Here is an 8,813-nt window from a genome sequence, read left to right as displayed (position 1 = left end):
ATTTTTTTTAATAAGAGTAATAAAAAAAGCATTCCCTCCTCTAGGGATCACTCCAAAAGCATGGAAGTCATTAAATATTTTACAAATATCCTCTTTCAACATGTCCCAAAAGTTCTTGATGAAATTGAAGTTATAACCATCTAGCACCAGGCTCTTATCACTCCCATAATCCCCAACGACATTCTTAATCTCCTCCTCCAAGAAAGGGGCCACAAGATCAACATTATCTCTTTCATGGATAGTCTTAAAAGTGACCCCCCTCCCCCCCCCCCCCCCTTAACTTGACCTTCGCAACACTTTCTTCTTGGATATTTTTTGCAAAAAGTTTTTGACTCCCCTCATAATCTCATATGAGTGCTCCTCCCACACACCATCCATCCATACCCTTTTGATGTCATTTTTTTCCTCCTCTAATTTACTAATTTATGGAAGTAATTGGTATTGGCATCGTGTTAGGGGGTGTGCTTTTTGTTAGGGATTTTTCGTGTGGTCAAGTGAAACCAAGTTTCAAAATAGTATAACGACTTGTGTCTAAGTCATCTCCCAAAGGACTAGTGGTTATCTAGGAAATTCCAATTAAAAGACTAAGGTTTGAAAGTATTTCTCAATGGTTTGTATCTTAATACCAAAAGAACAACATAAGAATAAATGCAAGTAATTAAAAGAGAATAATAGTAGATCACAGTGTTGCTGTGAGAAATGGATGGTTTGAATAGCTAGGGTTGGACTTGGTTTCCCCCTTTTTCAATGCAATGATCTTAATCAATCCAGTTATTCATGCAACTTATCCTCAATTCACAGTTATATTCTAAACCCTAATGTCTTAGGCAAAATAGTCTAAGTTATTTAAATTAATTCCCAATGTCTTGGCAAATCAACCTAAGCAACCAACATAATGTTTAAGAATTAACAGAGCCTAATTAGGATCACTTATGTATAGAATCAATCCCAATTAGTTATTCTTTCAATTCAAGAATCAAACAAATGTCTATCGACTAAACTATCGATTCCTAAGATCAAATAATAGGTGATCAGTCTAAAATAAGCATTAAGAGAAAAAGAATAATAATAAAACTAAATAATTGTATTAAAAAGAGTATTAAATGAAATTAGGTTCAACCTTTCCAACCTTGGTAGATGAGGAGATTAGCTGCTCATAGCTTGATTACAATGACCAAAGTAATCCTACAAATGCATAATCAAACTAAGCAAAGAGCCCTAAGAGTGATTTTATTCTCTGCCAAAAAACTGCTCTTAAAACGCACCAGAATGCTCCCTCAATTAGACCTCAGGTCTTTTATATTCTAATATGAGCTTAGGCTTGTCGTAACTACCTCGCTTAAGGGTAAGTAACATCTCGCTTAAGTGAGACCTTCTAATTCCTTTCAAGGCATCTTTTAACTCTCCTAGCTTAAGCATGATGTTACTCATGCTTAAGTGAGACCTTCTAATCTTCAAAAATTTCAGCATGTGCCTCTCCTCGCTTAAGTACACAGCAAGCAACACTTAAGCGAGGGATCCCTAGTTTCATTTCCTGACTTAATTTCCTATAAAACTCCATAAAAACATAAAAAAAGTCCTAAAAACTAGAAATCTAAAGATCCTAAGTGCTAATTCCTAATTCATCCTCATTTTGAGTTAAAACAAGGCTTAATGTCTAAAAAATGCTTGATAATCACCTCAAATCATGTGTAAAATTAAAGCATATTTGGCGATTATCACTTTTCTTTTTCCCATTGACCATAATTTAAAGCTACAACCTCAAGGATAGTCTTGCATTCATTGATTGGCTTGCTCATGAATGATTTGCCAACTCTGGAGTCTAAGGTTGACACGCTTTGGTGGTTCAGTCCTTCAAAGAAGAATTGAATCGTCAATGATTTGCTTAACCCATGTTGAGGGCATTCTTACAAGTAACCCTTGTATCACTCCCACGCCTCATATATTGACTCACCATCTTCTTGTTGGAAGTTGGTGATCTAGTTTCTTAACTCTTTAGTCCTTGAGGGAGGGAAGAATCTATCCAATAAGGCTTGTCAACACAAGGCCCATGTGGCAACCAAGTCAGTTTGTGCACGCTTCAACCATTTTTTTACTTCACCTTTGAGAATAAGAGAAAACATGTGAAGCTTTATCGCCTCTGCCACCTTTGTTGCAAAATTTTGAGTTGCATAAATCTCCAAGAACCTTTCAAGATGGTCATTTAGGTCCTTTGATGGTGAACCGCTGATTATGCTCCAACATAGTGACTAAAGGTGTTGATATAGTAGCTCTAACTCCAACATTTTGAGCTAGAAATTTGTAGGCTATAAGCGCAACATAATCCTTCTGAGGTCGATTTTGTTGTTTATCAAACACGATAGGTGTCTCTTCTACAAGTTTCATTACTCTTTTTCTTTTCTCTTTATTCCTTTTGTGGAAGGTTCTTTCTGTCTTAGGGTCTCCTTCAATTGATTCTTCAAGCCATGGTGACCTGGGCATACAACTGAAGAAGTTCCTGCCAAAGAGTAAAAAATTGTGAAGTTTGAAAAAGGAGAAGAAAATGAAAAATAACAATAAAATAAGAAATAAGATAAGAATAATTATTTAATTTCTACTAAAAATGAAAATAATCATCAACCCAAGAAACCACAGTCCCTGACAATAGCTACAAAAACTTGTGAGAAAATTGCAAGAGCACAGTTGTCGTCAAGTAATAAAATATCGAATCCACAAGGACCACACTTTTGGCTTAGCAATGATCACAATTAGATAAAAATCAAATAATAGGGAAAAGATTAAATTTTGATTCGAGAAAGATTTAGAAATTTTTATTGAAAAGATAAAGATAAAATAATAGATAAAGACGAGGTAATAATTCAAATAGGATAAAATTTAGATTTGGGGAAATCCCAGGATTGGGGGTTTCGTACCAAGACTCTTGTTCAAATAATCTATCAATTTAAGGTTCTTCTTAATTATCTTTCTATGGCGAATTAATCCAAGGTAATCTTCATTCTCTTTCAAGTAATGGAGATGTGTCTAGTTTAATTTTCCCATATTGTCATGGTGTTATGTTCAATTAAACTTTTTAAGATTTTTACTAATTCATTTTACCCACCTAGGATTAATCCTATGATCATGAATGAAAATCTAACTTCTCCTCTTATAGTTCCAACACATAAGTTTACATTTCGTTTCATCCCTAAGTGTCTATCATCATGCAAAAAGTGATCAAGTATCAACATGTATAAAATAATAAGAGAAAAATTAAAATGTATGAGTTACAAAGAACCTAAAAAAGGATAAATTAACATTAACAATTGTCAAGGGTTATGCTCTAATCCTAGAATAAAGATGACTACTCACACATGTCTGTGAGAATAAAATCTAAAAGATAAAAGGAAGACATCAAATCGAAAATAGAAAAGAAAAAGAGGAATCCTTAAGCTCTTGCGTTGTGCTGTCAATGTGTAAAAGTTTTGAAACGTTTTTATAATCCTAAAATGTTTATTTAAAGCCAAAGTACAATTAGGGTTCAAGCCCAACTAAAAATAAAACATAAAATTCATAAAAACTACTTTTGATCGCACCCACATGGTTGTGGTTCGCAAAGCAACACCCCTACAGTGCTTGCTATTTTGTGCTTCCTTCAATTCCACACCCCCAAGTTTGTGTGGCACCATAAACCCCTTGTGGTTTCTTCTGCCTCTCGTTTTCTTCAATTTTCTTCCATGTTTCAAGACTTGGTCATTCAAGTCTTTTAATAAGGGCTTTCTAGCTCCCTATAACTTTCCAAATCTTCAAGTTTCAACTTCTAAGGTCCAAACCATCCTACAAATGTGTTTCTCTAGAACCAAAAGTACCAAAGCGCATAACAAATCTAATACTAAATCAGCAATAAAATGCATGCAATTAACTAAAAGCACTATGCAAAATATGCTATGAAATGCAATGCATCACATTGCCATCTTTTAGCCGACAAGATCTAGCCTTTTGTTGAAGAATGGCTTCATGTCTTTTGGATACCCTCCAAAGTTCATGGGAAAGGTCACCCATTTGAGCCATCTCTAAATTCAAATCTTCCAATTCATCTTTAAGATCCAACTCCTTGATTTGAGCCACGAGATCATCATATTGAACTTGACACTACTGAAATTATGACATTTTAAGTTAGTTGAATTGCACATTTTACGACGATTTTGAACCGTCATAAAAAGCAAAAGATAATACAATGACGGTTGGAACAACCGTCTTTGTATATTACACTTTCTACGACGATTATTTGAATAACTATCTTAAAAAGTCATTGGAATCTAAGACGGTTATATAATAACCGTTGTAGATACTCATTGAGGCAAACTACATCCTAAGACGGTTATTCAAATAACCATCGTAGTATGTCGAATATACTAAGACGGTTAATCCTAGAACCGTCTTAGTATGTGTTTAATTTTTATTTTTATTTTCATTTTATTTTTTGGATTTTTTTTTGTTGATCTCTGGTATCTTTAAATAAGACATACATGCCTAAATCTTAAAACATTTGAATAGCATTTCAAATTTGTAATAGTACAAAATGAAATTAACTAAATGTTACTTAATAGCCTAATTCATAATCAATAGAATTTAGAAGTCTAGGTAGACATGCTAATAAACACTAAATCTGTTTTTCTAATCTAAATCAAATATTGAATATGTTGAACAAAAACATAATAAGTATAGAGCATTATACTATAAAAAGGAATATGCAGATCAATTTAGCCAAAGAGGTAGAGAACATTGCTTTCAGATCCTCAATTTTTGTTTAAGGACATACGCCCCTCATCCATGGACTTGTAGTTTATCAAAAGACTTTAACAAAAGCTTTAAATCCCAGTTCTTGTAGCCACGCATTGTAAAACTTGAATGGTATTGGCCCCAATCATGATTTGTGAATGTATCTTAAAAGAATAAGACAATGATATGAAATTTCCTTATCAAGAATTTGTTTCACTATCCCTGGTCAAGCTTCCAACCAGCCCAGGAGACCAAAAATCTATTGATTCGACTTTTGGCACACCCCCCCCCCCCCCCCCCCCCCCCCCACTACTAAACCATGAGAATCTCCTCTCCCCCACCAAAGGTAGAGCAAGCACTTCCATCTCTACTATGAATTGTGAGAATTTCACAAACTCTGCTCTCCTTTGCGAAGACAAATTTGATCTACCATACCTTTCCTCTGCATATGTGACATCATTATAGCCTCTAGCAAAGCACCACTTGGAGAATGAGTGATTAGATTTAATTTGCAATAATTGTTGCCATAGAACTCTCTTCTCTGCCAAAGGGCATGAGGAGTAGATGTTCACTATGGCAGAAGGCTCATCTTCAACTCTCCACACACCAATAACCCCAATGAATCCATGACCCAAGAACGAATTAGTCATATGAAAACTATTCTTATCCCATAGATTCCTCCTACAACATTAATTGAAGGATTATGGATCCACCCGACATTTGCATTGCCCCAAATTGCCTTAGGCATTGAAGTTTTGTTTCTTGTAGGCAAACGATCTCCACTATCTCTGCTTTCTCCTTCACAATAAGTGTTATGACTTGTTATTTCATGTATGAACATTTACAAGCTTTTATACTTCCTGCAGTTGAGATCTAACAAAATTAGCTAACTACAATCACATTCTAACTAAATCTAGAGTATTCCAGATCCTCTAACAGAAGTGGTTACTCATTCCCTACTTCCATTCATGCATCTTCATGCTTCTCACGCTTCACACGTAGTCCTCCATGTACATTGGAGCCTTCGTTTTCCTTTTGGGCCTCTCTTCGCGCTACTGTTCTCTTACTTCCTGCAACCCCTCTTCCCTATTCGTAACACTCCCTTCCCCTTCAAATAACACCTTGTCCTCAAGGTGGTGCAAGGCTTTGAAGCTGGACCATTCCTCCCACGAGGCTTCCTCGAGTAGCAAGTCCTTCCATTGGATTAAGACCATGCGTTTAGGTCCCATTTCCAAAGGAATCAGTTTGGACGCGATGATGGCTAACGGAGTAACAATTGGGTCATTATCTACCGCTGCTGGAGGAAGATCAGTAGAATCATGTGGTGGGTCCGTAGCCACATAGGGCTTGAGGAGCGATATATGAAAAACATTATGGATGCGCGATTGAATGGGGAGCTGCAACTGGTAAGCTACCTTGCCCATTCGGGCCGTGATTCGAAAAGGCCCATAATACCTCTTGGTGAGCTTCGAGTAAGTGGTGTCTGAGACCGAAGTCTGACGTCGAGGTCACAACTTTACCAAGACCCAATCGCCGATTTCAAATTCCAGTTCCCGACGATGTTTATCCGCCACTTCCTTCATGCATGCTTGAGCTTTAGTTAACTTCTGACGAAGTAACGCAAACACTGCTTCTCTCTGACTGAGCATATCATCGACGGCGTCAACCTTGGCAGTTCCTGTGACATAATGAGGGAAATTAGGAGGCTTTCTGCCGAAGGTCACTTTGAACGGTGTGACGCCGGTAACTGAGTGGCAGGACGTATTATAGGACCATTCGGCCCACAGCAAATAACGACCCCACCGAGAGGGTTTCTGATGAACAAATGCTCTCAAGTATTGTTCGATGATGCGGTTTGCGACCTCGGTTTGCCCATCTGATTGTGGGTGATAAGCCGAGCTGAGATGAAGCTTTGTCCCATTGAGAGAGAAGAATTCCCTCCAGAATCCACTCATGAATAAGGGATCACGATCCGATACAATGCTTCGTGGCATCCCATGTAAACGCCCTACTATATCCATGGACAAGCTTGCCACGGTCCGAGCATTGTGATGAGTGGGTAACATACCCAGGCGCAACCCCTTCGAAAACCTATCGACGATGACAAAGATACACGTGTTGCCCTTGTAAGAGGGTAATCCCACGATAAAGTCCATGGATAAATAATCCCATGGTTGTACTGGTATCGGAAGAGGACTCAACAGCCCATCTGGTTTTCTGTTATCGTATTTGGTACATTGGCACGTTAAGCATCCTGCTATGAAGGCACGGGTATCAGCTCTAACGGAATCCCACGTAAAGTTTTCTTGTAAGCGATGAAGCGTTTTCTGAATCCCCATGTGACCACCTGTCGGAGATTGGTGGAATGCTTCTAGTAACAACTTAGTGAAGGAGGAATTTGAGGGAATCCAAATACGGCCTCTGTGTAAGATCAAATAAGCAGTTAACGTGTACTCTGGGTGTGCTTTAGGTTCTTCTTGAATCTTACGATATAACTCCATAAAAGCTGGGTGAGATGCCACTACTTTGGCTCGAGGAAATCGAATTGAGGCATCAAGATTAAGGAGAGTGATGCAGGTGAGTCCTCATGGATTCTGGACAAAGCATCTGCCACTACTTTGGCTCGTCCTGCTCGATATTGAATCATGAAGTCGTAACCTAACAATCGTGCTAGGTAACGGTGTTGCTCTGGTGTCTGCACCGTTTGGTCCATGAGCTCCCTCAAGCTCTGATGATCGGTTACGATGATGAACTTGTGACCTAACAGGTACTGCCTCCACTTTTTGACGGCCGAGGTTATGGCGGCGAGCTCACGAACATAGGTTGACGCGTTCATCAACTTCGGACAGAATTGCTTACTGAAGAAGGAGATAGGATGGCCTTCTTGTGTAAGCACTGCTCCCATACCTGACCCCGACGCGTCAGTCTCGACAATAAATGGGATTTTAAAGTTGGGTAATGCCAAAACGGGAGCTGCCATGATCGCCTCCTTAAGCTTCTAAAATGCTTCATTGGCTGCTGTAGACCACTAAAACTGCGTGTGGCACAGTAACTTCGTAAGGGGTGCCGCGAGAGTTGAGTACCCCTTTATAAATCGTCTATAGAATCTGGCGAGACCCAAGAACCCTCGCAGTGCTCTTGGTGATCTCGATGTCGACCATCCCTGAATGGTCTAAATCTTCTCCGGCACTGGTCGAACTCCATCACCAGCTACCACATGACCCAGATATTCTAACTTTTCTTGAGCAAACATGCATTTGGAGAGTTTGAGTGAGAACTGACTTGTCACCAGAATTTGAAAGGCGCTCTCTAAGTGAAATAGATGATCTGTGATAGTTTTGCTATAGATCAATATATCATCGAAAAAAATGATGATATACTTTCGCAGGCATGGCCGAAATAGTTGATTCATTGTGGATTGGAAAGAAGAAGGCGCATTACAAAGACCAAAAGGCATTACTCGAAACTCGTAATGCCCTTGATGCGTCCGAAATGTTGTTTTGCTAATATCAGCCTCACGCATCAGGATTTGATGATAGCCTTGCATCAAATCAAGCTTCAAAAACCACCGTGCTCCTCTGAGCTCGTCCAGCAGCTCGTCCACCGTGGGGATTGGAAAACGGTCCCTTACCGTAACCGCGTTTAGTGCTCTATAATCTACACAAAAGCGCCACCCTCCATCCTCTTTCTTGACCAGTAGCACTGGGGATGAAAAGGGGCTTGAGCTTGGTTGAATGAACCCTTTTTCTAGCATGGCGTTTACCTGATCCTCTGTTTCTTGTTTCTGAAAATAGGGGTATCTGTAGGGTTTAACATTCACGGGAGCTGTATTGGGGAGTAAGGTTATGGAGTGATCCATGGATTGTGATGGTGGTAAGGTTGCTAGAGGTTGGAACAATGAAGAATACTTGGTGAGCAATGATGCAATTTCTGGAAGCATATGTATTGTGGGTTGAGGTGGAGTGTGATTTTCCAGGCGAATGTGGAAGAATGAGCTTGTTGGGTTTGTGTGAAGTAAACGACGAAGCTGCGAAGGTGTTACCTGTTCGAGGTCC

At 39.0% G+C, this 8,813-nt stretch overlaps 1 non-coding gene across 1 annotated transcript; it reads left to right on the top strand.

Moving 5' to 3' along the window:
- Positions 1 to 1,887: 1,887 nt before the first annotated feature.
- On the top strand, positions 1,888 to 1,994 carry LOC112997858 (small nucleolar RNA R71). Its single transcript, XR_003262923.1, has one exon. It is a non-coding gene; the product is annotated as a small nucleolar RNA R71 (small nucleolar RNA).
- The last annotated feature ends 6,819 nt before the right edge of the window (positions 1,995 to 8,813 follow it).

The sequence above is a fragment of the Glycine max genome, chromosome 1 (assembly GCF_000004515.6).
Source record: "Glycine max cultivar Williams 82 chromosome 1, Glycine_max_v4.0, whole genome shotgun sequence".
In the NCBI taxonomy this organism is placed as follows: domain Eukaryota; kingdom Viridiplantae; phylum Streptophyta; class Magnoliopsida; order Fabales; family Fabaceae; genus Glycine; species Glycine max.
The sequence above is the reverse complement of the archived record's forward strand: the minus strand, read 5'-3'. Positions and strand labels throughout refer to the sequence as shown.